General features: G+C 36.9%; 1 protein-coding gene across 1 annotated transcript in view; it reads right to left on the minus strand.

Moving 5' to 3' along the window:
- Positions 1 to 10,198: 10,198 nt before the first annotated feature.
- The window catches only part of ZMYND11 (zinc finger MYND-type containing 11), a 137,233-nt gene continuing 132,874 nt past the window's right edge, over positions 10,199 to 14,557 (minus strand). The window contains exon 15 of the transcript XR_012470024.1: positions 10,199 to 14,556. The gene's annotated coding sequence lies outside the window, so the exon portion shown is untranslated. The remainder of the gene's footprint in view (position 14,557) is intronic.

Raw genomic sequence — 14,557 nt, forward strand, 5'->3', positions numbered from 1 at the left:
TCCCTTTCTGTTATTCTTTACTCTTCTCTCCTCTCAGTAGAATCAAGAGTCAGGAGATTCCCCCTCACTGTGTATCTTGTGCCCTTTCTAAATAATAATTTAGAATAAACTAGAATTCTAATAAATAAATATTCTAATAAAAATTAATATAATTATTATAATAATATAATAATTCTAATAAAAACTATCTCCCCTACCCTACCCTCTCTAGGCCCACCCCCAATGACTGCCTCTCTACTCCCTTGCTTTTCTCTCCATTGCCTCCTAGCTTCTTCAGTAGCCCTCCCCTGGTCCTCAGCAAGAGCAAAGCCCCTTGCTAAGTCCTCCTCTAAGAGGTGGAAGCTTTACCTGCTCGGGAAATGCAGACAAGGTTTGGGCAGGAAAATGGTTGATTATACTATTCATTAAACAACACCTAATGCATCAAGTCAATGGTTTGTGTCTTGTCTTAGTCAGCGTGTGTTGGTCTGCCATAAAGTGTAAACCCTAACCCTAATCCAATTCAATTCTGCAAATATGTATTAGGTACCTGCAGTAGATAGTACCAGATAGTACAGCAACTGTGGGCCGGGGCAGAAGGTAACAAATAACAAAATATTGAGAAGCACTCTTGTCCTCTGAGACTCAAGATCCTTGGGACTGTTTTGTTTCAGTTGTGCTCTTCATGAGCTCATTTTTTTTTTTTTTAGGTTTTTGCAAGGCAAATGGGGTTAAGTGTTTGCCCAAGGCCACACAGCTAGGTAATTATTAAGTATCTGAGGCCGGATTTGAACTCAGGTACTTCTGACTCCAGGGCCAGTGCTCTATCCACTGCCACACCTAGCCACCCCTCATTTGGGGTTTCTTGACAAAGATACTGGAGTGTTTTGCCATTTCCTTCTTCGGCTCATTTTACAGATGAGGAAACTGAGGCAAATAGGAAAGTGACTTGCCCAGGGTCACAAGCTAGTGAGGTCAAATTTGAACATGTGAAAATGAGTCTTCTTGACCTCAGGCCCAATTGCAATTCTTCCATTCAAGAAACAACAGTTCATGTTATGGCTCCAACAAATATCCTTGGGCAAGTCACTTGCTATTTCTTACACAATATGAAATCTTTTTTTCTGCCAAGGAAAAAAGCCATCTGGATATTTATACTATTTGCCTGCTTTATTTGATCATTTAATTAATTCACCCCTAAAAAGCTAGTACTAGATTTTATTTAATTTCAAGTGCTATACCAAAACAGGCGGCTCCCTGCCTCTAACCCATCTCTGTGGTTTTGTCCCCTACAAATCCTTGGTAATGTAAAGTCCTTGGAAGAAGGGAGTGTTTTTATTCTTTTGTGTGTGTGTGTGTATCCCCATGGATTAACATAGTGCTTTAGAACAGAAGAAATGCTTTAAAAATGCTTGTTGACCATCATTAATATAGAAATATGCTTTATATGACTTCACATGCATAAATGATATCATATTGCTTATCTTTTCAAAAAGTGGGGGAGAGTAGGCAGGTGGGAAACAATTTGGAACTCAAAATATTTAAAGATGACTTGTTACATTTCTTAAAAAAATGTAATTGAAGGGCGGCTAGTTGGCGCAGAGAATAGAGCACTGGCCCTGGAGTCAGGAGTACCTGAGTTCAAATCTGGCCTCAGACACTTAATAATTACCTAGCTGTGTGGCCTTGGGCAAGCCACTTAACCCCATTGCCTTGCAAAAATCTAAAGAAAAAGAAAGAAAAAACATTTAATGAAAAAATTTATATTACATTAATTATATTTATTATATTGTATTTATTATATTTATATATTTTTAAAATGCTTGTTGCCTGAATGTTGATGCTTCTCAAAATAGCCCAACAGGTGGTGCCTGACCCCATGAATTCTTTGAATTTTAATTGAGTTGGCTGACTATTTATAGCCCAGGAGGTTGAACCTAGCTTTCCTTAAGCATTAAGCATGGTTTTCTTTGAAAGGATGCTGATGAAAAAAAATTTCAATAAATAAAAATAAAAAAATAAAAATAATAAAGGACATTGACGAAACAAGGAAGAACCACAGAGTTCCCTATCAAAAAACTTGTTTTGCTTGTTAAATTGTCCAAGAGCATATGTGATAACCCAAGGAGGGACCTGAAAGCTAGTGGGAATTATAACACCAGTAAATCAACTCAAATGATTGGTCTTTCACAAGTCTCCGAGACAGTCATCCAGAAGTTGTAGAAAGTGAAGACTTCACCTTCCACATTGTGTGAAACAAAGCTGGCATGTACTAATAAATAGAGAAATCCCTGGGAGAGGGAAAATAGAAATCCTCACTAGGAGCAAAGAGCTTATACAGAAAAGCAGTTATTCCAAAGTCAGATATTTGAATGAATATGAGACACCAGTATCCAAGATGTTGAGTGGGTCAGTTAATTTCTACTCAGAGTTTAAAACACACACATACACACACACAAACATACAAAGAGAAAATATTCTAAGACTGGAGGCAGATTATTCACTTGCTGAAACTTTAGGGTTTTTTATTTTAAAATTTTTTAAATTTATTGGCCCCCAAAGAGGCAAATATAAATCTCTAGAGAAACCTTTAAAAAACTGATGCCCTTGATTTGGGAATGAGGGGAGGATGGTAGCTCAACACAGTGTTCCCCTACTCTGCCACTACTATCATGGTATACCTAGATTATTATAGTAATTTATAAGAAACAAAACACCCTACATAGACATGATGTAGTTGTATTATCCCATTGATCCTGCAAAATTGGTATTCTAAGCATTATCCTGGTTTTACAGAGGAGGAAAGCTGAGGCTAAGAGAAATGAAGCAGCTAGCCAGAGATCAAAAGCTATCAGATTGCAGATTTGAACCAGTCTTTTGACTCAACACATTGATTCTTCCATGACATCGTATTGCTTCTCATTGTAGTCTCAGAACTGAACTGAGGTTGAGCTCAAAGCGCAAAAAAAAAAAAAAAAAAAAAAAAGGCAAAACAAAACACAACCCTTTTTATTTGTAAAATTAAAGTGAGAAAAACCCTAGCTAAAGGCACTCAAAGACTTGAGATGTGCTAGTTTACAATGAGCAGTCTCTGGGGCAGATTTCACAGAGACTGGCTGATACAGGCGATAGCACAAATGTCTTCTTGCTCAGTCCCAGGAGCAGGTTCCCCCTTGCCTGCTACAGCACTTTGAAACTTGTTTCCTCTAGGAAATACTTTGTTAAAATGAGTACATTATAAATTTTAGTTAAAACACAGACCTCTGGTCAGCTAGGTAACAGTGGATAAGAGTACTGGTCCTGGAATCAGGAGAACCTGAGTTCAAATACGACCTCAGACACTTAATAATTACCTAGCTGTGTGGCCTTGGGCAAGTCACGTAACCCCATTGCCTTAATAAAAAATGTTTTTTAAAAATTAAAAAAAAACCAGACCTCAGGGACACCCAACAAATCAAATTAGAAAGCTGCACCACCTTTGCTCCTCAAGTTTTAAGTTTGATATTTAAGGACTTGTAAATTGATTTTAATCTACCCTACCCCTCTAGCCTCATTTCCCATAATTCTCTTGTTCCAATCCATAACCACACAGGGATATTTTCAGGGTACTGCCCCATTTGGGAATGCTTGGACCTCAACTGGAAGGAACCCTTCCCTATTTGCATTTTGGTATACCCCCTCAAACCATTTCTGTGGCCCCAATAATATAAAATCACTTCAGACAGCCCTGCTTCCATACACTGAAGTCAAACTGGCATAGCTGGCATCCCTTGGATTCACTTTGGAGCTACTTCTGTATCTTTATTTAAATTATTTCCTATACCTGCAGTGCCTATATTGTTCTCTATTTAATCAAATGTTATCCATGCTTCAAGGCCCTGGTCAAATACCATCTCCTCTCCACTTACTCCATCTATTAAGTAATGTTTATCTCAACTTCTCTAACACTTCTTGTCTGTAGAACTGTATCTGTTGACTGAGGGTGGAAAATAGAGGTAGATGACCTGGATTCTACTAAGAACTAGGGTCCTTAATATTGTTCTTGTTTATCCTTTCATCAAATTTGTCTAGCTAGCAAAGGAGAAGGTTGAGATCCTCAACTGTTAGTTATCTGCTTTCTATTTCCTTCTATAATTCAATCAGCTTTTCTTCTAGATACAATATTTGGTACATATATTTAACATTATTATTTCATTATTTGTGTTTTCTTAAAGCATACTTTAATTTTTCTACTCATCTTTATTGACTTGTTTCTAATCATAAATGCTGCCTTTTTTAATATTCATTTGAAGCATAATAAATTCTCTTCAGCCCCCCCCCATTTACTCAGTATGAATTTTTTACTTGACAGTCTCTCTTCCTAAGGCAACAAGCTTCAGCTCTACCTACTGACTTCTACTTATGGTACAACCACTCTCTCAGCCATCAATGACTCCTGCCCATCTTGTACTTTTTCTTCATGTGCCAGACTGAATGGAGGTGCTGACTTCTCTTGTTGGTTGGTTTATTTTGTTTGGTGGCATTCTTTATGATTTGTCCTGGTAGCCTTTTCAGATCTTTGCTGTGGTATATAGCTCTTTACAAAATCATCTTCACTGGAAGTGTGGGATGAATTTGAGTGTTCTAATCTCAAAGGTTGTTGTGCCAGGATAGAGGCCACTACTGTTGAGTCTTAATTATTGGACTGCTCTTTAAATGGCTTTATGGAGACAAGGTAGGTGGTTTGCCTAGGGTCCTGGATGAATAAAAAAATTCCTTTGGTTTTTATTTCCAAGTTCAGCATTTGCTTGCATCTGGAAAACTGCTTACTCTCTTTCAAGACTGTCTTCTCTTCTGTAAATCTGGAATATCAATATGTGCCTTCAGTACTTTTCAAGATTGCCATGAGAATCAAATCAATCTCCATCACCTGGTGACCTCCTTTCCTTACATGAGGCCCCCAGAAAAGCTTAAAGATACTTGGTGTATTTGCATCCACTCACATGCCATAGCTACTTAAATCAATCCATGTCATTTTGTTTTACTCCTTAGAGAACAAAATTAGATTAATATAAAAGCACTCAATGAAATAGTGAAAAGCTGTGGAACATTCTCTCATAAACCTGGGGTATACTATCCTACAAATACATCATCATAAGGAGAAATAGTAATCCTGCTCGGAACAGATGTGGAGGACTCCCAGGGAGGAGAGATATGGCCAGGGTAAAACAACTCAGATCTCCAGCATCGAAGGGTCTTCATGAGGTCCTCTTGTTGCCATGGGATCTGCTCTTCCTGTCCCCTTGGCCTTTCGGAGTCTGCTGGTCTTGGTGTGCCTGCTCAGCATTGTTCAATGAGGCACACAGTTATGGAGCTTGGCTGGAGTCCTCAGTTGTCATGATAACTTCTACATAGAAGAAAGAGGAGTAGGTTTATAGTTTATAGCCCAAAACCTTAACCTTAGCTTTTTTTTTTGTGAGGGAGGTAGGTTAAGTTTATTATTACACTAGAGAAAACCTTTAACTGTTCTCTTCTCCCCAAAGAAAAGGGTGATCTATCAATTCTAAAGCCTTGGTTGTGGAAGTGCCCTTCCAGGGAATAAACTCTTTTGGAACACAAAACAACCAACCAGATAAGAAGTAAAAGTATTTAATTGAAGCCAAGGTGAGCTGTCTAGTGAATTATCCATGATCACAGAAAACTTTGACTTAGGGTTACCAATGCCTTCCAACTCGCATTTAATCCTTCATGGAGATCCTGTGTCACCAAGTCCTATTATAGATGCTTTATCTGTAATAGAAACCTCATAAATGCTGTGAAGTCTCAGGTACCATGGCTTTTTCCAACTATAATTCCCATCAAGATTTGTTTATCCAATATTGTTGTCCTTTGGTTTTCGAAGGATGACTTCATGAGGGTGTCTTCACATGCACATGAATTGGATTTAAGTGAGTCAAAGTTCTCTCCTCCAGTTATCAAGGTTCAGTGGGCAAGACAAAAGTCTCCAGGGAAAATGAAAGTGGGAACTGGGGCTTCTGTGGAGCATGGTTTTCTATCTCTGTTCTTCCCTCTGTCTTGTCATATTCTTGCCTTTATTTTGTCTATATGTTGTCTATCAAATCTCCCAGGCTTTGAGTGTTCCATAGCAAGTGAAATCACTGTGAAAATAACAAAATGTTTGATGAATGTTATTACCATTCTAGTTACATTCTCCCTTGATTAATCGTTAATAATACTACTTTGGTGCCACTTCCCTTTGTACTTCCATGCACCTTAAGTTACTTTACTGGAAAATGATGCTCTGTCAACATTTCAAATCTTTCCCCCTCAGTTTCCACAGTTCAGCTAAGGTTAATTGAAGATGGAGACCATTCTCTTTATTTTGTGCCTTCTTTCCATACTGCTGCATTGTTTGGCATGTGCTGACTGCTCAGTAACTCAGAATAATGCTTAATGTGGTTCAGGAGGATTATTATCTCTGGAAGCAGGAGCCCTGGATTCCCATCCATACTCCTTGTGTGACCTTGGGCAAGTTTTCTCTTCAGCAAAATTAGAGATTTGTTATGATATTGCACATTGGGGAACATGCAAGGCTTGGAATAGGAATCTTGAGTTCATAATGATAATAGCTAATATTTATACAGTCCTTAGTGTGCCAGCAGTTACATTGTGCTAAACTCTACCATTATCTCAATTGATCCTCACAGCTCTGGGAGGCTGGTGTAATTATCCCATTTTTCTTATCAGGAAACTAAGGCAGACATCGATTAAGTGACCCAGCTGATAAATATTTGAGGTCATATTTGAATTCAGGTCTTCCTGACTTCAGATATGGACTTCTAAACCACTTTGATGCCTGACTACTCCTACTGAAAAGGCTTTAAATTACCAAGGGAAAAAAATGTCACTTCATCTTTTTTTTAAATTTTAATTTTTAATCAGTAAAATTGAGACCTTTCAAGAACTTTTTTCATAAGTGTTTAATATAAAGCTGAGTAGCTGTAGGATTTCTTTCTTACCTTAGGTATCCTCAGAACAAACTTGTGAATCTTACCTTCCTTGGTGTTAACTAATCATCTCACCTCAGCCACTCCACTTTCTAATCATCAGATTACAAGAAAATGTTGCTTAGAGTCTAAATAAAGACTTCAATGAGGAAATTAAGAAACAAAATCTGAAAAGCAGAAGATAATCCTGACTTGTGTAATGAAGCTAAATTTGACAAAATGTTATACAAGCGAGAAAAAGATAAAAAAAAACTTGGACCTAAAAGGGGAAAAAAAGGAATAATAATCTTTTCTAAAAGAGAAACAAGTTGAATGATCAAAAGAGAAAGTAACTGCAAGGAATGAAATGATAATGTAGTCCTAAAGATGTTATCAGATGAGATCATCCAATACTGGGTCAGAGAAATAGCTCAAGAATGATGCCTGAGGACTGGGAGTCCTAATGGAGCTATTTGTTCACAGGGTGATTATACTAACATTCTGTTTTCTAGGGTTTTTTTCCAAGGATGTACATAGAACCTTCTAAAATTTGTCAATCTATTCAGGCACAAATGACATTGCTAGAAGAAACCAAGAAAACATTGCTAAATATTACTTTCTTGGGGGAAAAAAAACTAAAGACTATAGGAACATAAATAACATTTTTTATTGAATTTCATCAAAGGAAAGAAGAAGAGAAAGAATTTTGGAAATGAACAGATTATGCCTAATAAGGTAAATCATGATTTAAAATATAGGAATGATGGGCTCCTGGTCAGGGAGGGAGTACATCTAAAAAAGTAAAGTATTTGCCTGGAACTGTGCAAATCTCAACAAAAGAAAGCCAATTTGTAAAATTGTGACTTCAGATATACATACAAATATGGATAACAAAATCAATAGGAATCCTAGAGCAAGAAGGCAAATATGACTTTATGTAGGTTTCACTGAGACTTGGGATCAGACCCATACCTAGAAAGTGGCCTTAAAAGGGCCATTAAAAGAAAAGAGGATAGAAAAAAGTAAGGTCTCTAGTACCAGGAGAGAAAAATCTAAGGACATGAGTAGGGTTATTAGGGTTTAAGAAGAAATTCAAAAGGTGCAGAGAAAAGATTGGTAGTACCAATGGACTAAGATTCTGTAAAGGAAGTCAGTCCATAAGAGATGAGATGCTCCCAATAGTGAATTTCCAAAAACACAAAAGGAAAGTTTTGATGAGGAAATTGATTATAAAGAGAATGATGTGAATATATAGGTTCACTGACTAATTCAGATTTTGAAGAAGAGCCATAAAGCAAGGTTTATAGAAAACTATGGCATAGCCTTGAGGGAAAAGTATCTAAAGCAATAAAATGGGGTGGCTAGGTGGCACAGTGAATAGAGCATTGGCCTTGGAGTCAGGAGTACCTGGGTTCAAATACGACCTCAGACACTTAATTACCTAGCCATGTGGCCTTGGGTAAGTCACTTAACCCTATTGCTTTGAAAAAAAAATCTAAAGCAGTAAAACTCAGAATGAGCTGGTCTGGAAAACTAAGATTTGTTTGTTTATTGCTTTGGTTTTACACTGGAGGGAAAGAGAATAGAGAGAACTACTTCTTAAAGGGCATGATGATAACTTAAGGATGGAGAAAAGTCATTCACACCTAAACTACTTGCCTTTGTTTATTCTGCAAAGCAAAATGGTCTTTAGATTTAAACAAAGGCAAATCAAAAAATAGGTAATAGAGATTCCAACAGAAATATTGAAATGACAGCACTCTGCTGCCTTTTAGGAGTTCAAGTCAAAGGCCCACCCAGAACTTTATCTGAGTGTATGTAACTTTATCTGAATGTATGTGAAACTATTCTTAGTGGAATTGGTGGGTGTAGTTGAGGAGGTGTTGTCAATAAAAGACAGTAGGAATGGACACCTTCAAAATACAGTAATGATCACAAAGACCCATTCTGGTTTCATTAAGAACTGGTAGCATGCTGTTACAATGATAGCATTATCTCTGGAGCCAGAAGACCTGAGTTCAAAATATTTGATGATGTGCTCTTTGGGACCTGGGGCAAAGCAGTGACTTTCCTAGCTTTCTGTTCCCTTATCTCTGATAAAAGGAGGGGGTTGGACTAGAAAGTCTCTAAGATCCCCATTGTTATATATCTTAGGCAATGCCAGAACTCATTTCCTCAAAGATACTAGGCTGGCATATAAAGCAAAAAAAAAAATTGCAGATATTTCATGCAGATTTTAACAACATCTTAGGGCAAGATGGAGAGATATTGACGAGTCTTTTGCAATTAAATGGATATCATAGCTGGCTGTGAGTGGATAGCCCCTAAAATAATCATTATTGATGCAATGTCAATTTTGAAAAAAAGACCCTAATAAAGTGCTCCAGGGATCTCTGCTTGGTCAACAATTAAAAGTTTTAAAAATAATGACTTGGATGAAAGCATAGATGACAGTTAATTAGATTGATTTGCAAAGGACACAAAGGCAGGAGAAATCCAAATCCAAAAAGATTTTATAAATAGGTTAGATCTTCTAAAAATAAATTACACATAAAGTCTCAATACTCTTTTATTTTTTTAATCAACTTTACAAGTAAAAGATGACTAAGGCAAGGCCATCAGGCACTTCATCTAAAAAAAAAGCTGGAGATTTTAATGAACCTCAAAAGGAGTCACCAATATGGTATGGTACATGGGAAGCTAATGCAATTCCAGGCTGCATTTAAAAAAAAGGTTCAGTGTCTAGGATTTAGCTGGCACAGTAGATAGAATCTGAAGTCAGGAAGACTCATCTTCCTTAGTTCAAATCTAGCTTCTGATACTTACTAGCTGTGTGAAGCTGGGCAAATCACTCAACCCTGTTTGCCTCAATGTCCATATCTGTAAAATGAATTGGAGAAGAAAATGGTAGATTACTCCAAATTCTTTGCCAAGAAAGTCTCAATTGGAGTCACAAAGAATTGGATATGACTGAAACAAATAAAGACAAAGTGTCCAGGATTTGGAAGATAATAGGTCTTGTTCCCTGCCTTGGTCAGACCACATCTGACTGGGTTCAATTCTGAACATCACTTTGAAAGAGTTTTCCCTGTTCATTAGCAGGAACTTGACAAAACACCAAGTAAAGGAAGGCAACTATGGGCACAGAGAAATACTGTAATCTTTTTTTTTCCCTTTGTAAACAAATTTTTTGTAATTTTTTTTTCTGAACAAAACAGTTCAGGAAAAAAAAATTACAAAAAATTTGTTTCCAAAGGGAAAAAAAGATAAATGTTCTTTTTCTCCTCTGTATTGATTTTTGTAAACCCCATTTCTGACAACAGATATCCCCTATGTCCTTTTGAGTCCTAAGCCACTATGGACTATATAGCTAGCTAGCTAGCTAGATGGATGGATGTAGACCTTGGTCCCAACACATTCACTCAATGGGGCAGGCGAGTTATGTATGTGCAGTAAATATTACCTTAAAGCAGGTATTAGCCCCTCCTACACCAGGTATTAACCATTCCTTAAATACCACCATTTCCCCCATGCCAGAGGGGCATTTAAAGAGAGCCAGGTGTTTGTCTATCTTGTCTTTTCCTAAGTGACTTGATCAGATGGTTTGTTACCACACAATTCTCTACATTTTTGTTCTCTTAAAGAATTCTTAAGGGGGGGTGGCTAGGTGGCGCAGTGGATAGAGCACTGGCCTTGGAGTGAGGAGTACCTGAGTTCAAATCCCATCTCAGACACTTAATAATTACCTAGCTGTGTGGCCTTGGGCAAACCACTTAACCCCATTGCCTTGAAAAATCTAAAAAAAAAAATTCTTAACCATCTATAAGATGCTTAACTATCATTTCTCTATTATTTGTTTGCTCTAAGTTTTAATAAATTTGTTCTTTTTCTTACCCTTGCACTTTGGGATCAGATGATCCTGTGAATTCTTCACCAAACCCTAACTACAGCCTAGAGAACCCAACTATCCCAGGAGCACAGTTAATTCACCACACTGTGAATCTCTAGTGCATAAAGCTTTTTTCAAAAAAGTTAATTTCTAATTTAATTCTAATGTTGGGCCCTTTTTTAAATAAAATATGGATAAATTACAGAACATCCAGGAGAGGTTAACTAGTATTGTGAGAGATCTCCAAGTTATAACAAATTAAAAAGTATTAGGAATGTTTAGCTTGGAAAAGATCTAGATTTGTGCGTTTGTGGGGCACATGATAGTTGTTTTTTAATATAATTTTTTTTGGGGGGGCGAGGCAATCGGGGTTCAGTGACTTACCCAAGGTCACACAGATAGTATCAAGTATCTGTGACCAGATTTAAACTCCAGTCCTTGTCATGTAGCTAGTACTCTATCCACTATGCCACCTAGCCGCCTCTCTTCTTTCATAATTGAAGCATTTACTTTGTTTGGTCCCAGGGGACAGGAAAAGGAGCAGAATGTAGTAATGAAGCAAACTTCCAAATGTATCAACCTCCTATTGGAGGGAGTGCACAGCTCTCATCAAAGGTCTTAGGGCAAAGGCTAGATGAAACCACCTCTAGCCTTTATTGCAGAGGGAATACTTACAGAGATATGCGTTGGACTAAATATTCTCTGAGACGCTACAATTCTTTTTCTTTATGTGTTCTTTATGTATTCTTTTTTGGAAGGCATCCAGAATGCAGAGTCAAATTCTACTCAAAATAAATGCAGGAATGTCGCGGACTCAAGAAAAAAAGGCATCCAATTTGGCAATGAAAAAGTCATTGGTTATTTTGGAAAGCTCATTTTTACTAAAATGATAGTGGTTTTGGAGAACGAGTGCCAATCAAGTAAAAGCATTAGGTAAGTTTTTCAAATTAGGTCATCAAACTGAGGAGAGCTTAGACAGAGTTTTGAAGATGGGCTTTTCTTATAGACTGAGGTACATTGAAAGAAATCAATGGAGAGAGGGAGATTAAATATATTTGGAAAAAAAGAATGATTATTGAAAATTCTCATTATACCAGTATACTTTGTGATCTTATCCATTCCCATACCATTCAGATGAATTCTGAATCTCTATAACCAGTCTTAATCTGTCCAGAGCTCAAATGACTAATTTCTAATTCTTTTGGAAATTACCATCTGGATGTCCTCTTTGCCTCTCCAATTCACCGAGTGAAAATCAGACTCATTATAGAAGGTTAAAGGCCTCCTGGCCTTTAAAGATCAACTGGCCCAACCTCATTTTACTAAAGAGGAAACCAATGACTTTGTATATTAATGAGCTGTTCAAGGTCATACATCTATTTAATGCCAGTCAAAGGATCCTTGATCATTCCAGTGAACCATGTTGTTTCCTTTACCTTATACCTTTTCTGTGGCAACCCTGGATGAAAACTTCAATTAACCTACCTTTAACTCTAGCTTCCCTTTTCTGTGATTCCATTCTCCCAATTCTCATCAATTCTTATTAATCTTACTTTAGAAATATTTCTCAATTTCATCCCATCCTTTCCCTTTCCACTCCAGCTACCTTACTTAAGGTCATTATATCACAGCTGCAATATAGCAATAGATGATGCCTAGTTTCCCTCTTCAGTTCATCTTACATACCACTGACAAATATCAAAGCAGTTTTGGTAATATCCAAAGTTTCCTAACCACCTAGTAAATCAAGGCCACATCTTAGTCTAACCTTTAAAGGTTCTTCACCATCTAGGTTCAATTTTTGCCAGGTTCCTCCCTCACTACCTAGGCACATACTATGTGATATGAAATACCATATATGTACTTCTAATCCAGTCTGTGTACTTCCCCCTACTTCCTTCCCAGAGTTAAAGCCACTTACATCCCTTTCCATTCAATAGAATGGAACACTAAGAAGAGTTCATTTCAAAGCCACCTCCTTCATGACACTTCCCCTTTCTTCTCTCCCTCTCCTGAACCTTCACAGGACCTAGATTTTGTAGACTTGTCTTATTTCCCCTACCACAGCTGGGTCTCCTATCATTGCCCATCCCTCAAAATCAAACATGGTGCCCAGCACTATTTGAATAAATGAGCTATGTAGTCCTTAGTACGGTACCTTCCACTTCACATCTTGATGTCTAGTTAGACTGGCCATCTGCTCTGCCACTCGAACATTCCACACTAGTCCTCTCACTCAGTGTTCCACATTTCTCTCAGAGATTCTACTTAAAGCCAAATATTATCTTTGATAATATAGAGGGCATATGACTCTTATTGACAGCCTCATTTGGAATTCTTGTGATTTGGTTATAAGTTGCCCAAGCAAAGACCCCTAGGCTCCTCTCTTGGGTATTTATAATCCAATCTTCCCTATTTTTTTCCTTTTGTAACCTCTGGAATCTCTATCTCTAATAATGCCATCCTTATTAGACTCTAAATGTTACTTTATCTTTATAGAATGTAAGCTCCCTGAAAAGTGGCCAATTTGAAGTGAATTTGTACTATTTACTTAAAAAATGTGATAACTAAGCTAATTAGTATAAACCAAATTGCAAAGAGATTGCTTACCAACGTAAAAAATTTCATAAGTAGCTATTTTTAAATTTAAAAAACTCCAATTCCGCCAGCTCTTCTTAAGTTGGGATATACTCTATGACTTAAAATCATTAAGCAGGACATCTAGAAAGCAATATTATTAGTTTAGTTGTTGGTTATTTAAATAAAATGACTTCTAAAAAAAATTCTATATTTTAAATGATTTATTAACACAGTCTGGCCTTGACCTTTTCCTGCTTTTGTAGCATGGAAATGAAAGTGTTTATGTTTCAGTCATTCCTGACCAAATAATATGTGGACTTTTTAAATATAAATTTGGCAAAGTTTAAGAATATTCCTTAGTTTGGTAAATTGTTATTTTAGAGCATCATGCTCCTGAATCAATTAAGTTTGGTTTGTGGTTAGTAACTGCCACTAAGAAGAATATAAATATACTTCACTTTCTGACTATTTTTGCTTCTTTTTTGGTACTTAGAGCTAAACACAGTGCCTATATATGATACCAACTTGACCAATACTACTTGACTGACAAAGTCGTAATAGGATAATTTAAATGATTTTATTAAAAATGTTCCAACCTCATTTCTTCTGTTAATTCGAAAAACCAGTATTTTTTTGTTTTTCAAAGATGTATGCTTGCAGGACAAGAAACATGCACAGAGCAGTGACTAAGGGCAAGGCAAACTACTTTTTAATTCTGGGGACACTGAAACTACCAACATTTCGGACTGGTGAGCTGAAAGTAGGAGCACCACTAGATTAAGAAAAAGATGGGATCCACTTGTCATCATGTCTGACATGTTCCAGTAGAGCGTATGTACAAAATAAAAGCAAATAAAGATACTGCTATAGGGAAATTATTTCTTAAAATGGAATAACAAATGCTTAATACAGTAAAAATCCAAGAGTTTTGTTTTATATTCAATTTACAAAGAAATAAATTCTTGCTTTTTTGATGTTTTCTTTTTTTTTCTGTGACACACACACTAATATAGAGATCCAAAGATAATACACATAAATGATCAAACATTGAATGTTGGAAGTGATTACAATGAGGATTTTCCTTCCTCTCTGGACATGTCCTGCAGCTGGAGTTCCCTTTGGGGTCAATGGGATCTCCTCCACC

The sequence above is a fragment of the Macrotis lagotis genome, chromosome 7, assembly GCF_037893015.1.
Source record: "Macrotis lagotis isolate mMagLag1 chromosome 7, bilby.v1.9.chrom.fasta, whole genome shotgun sequence".
Classification (NCBI taxonomy): Eukaryota; Metazoa; Chordata; class Mammalia; order Peramelemorphia; family Peramelidae; genus Macrotis; species Macrotis lagotis.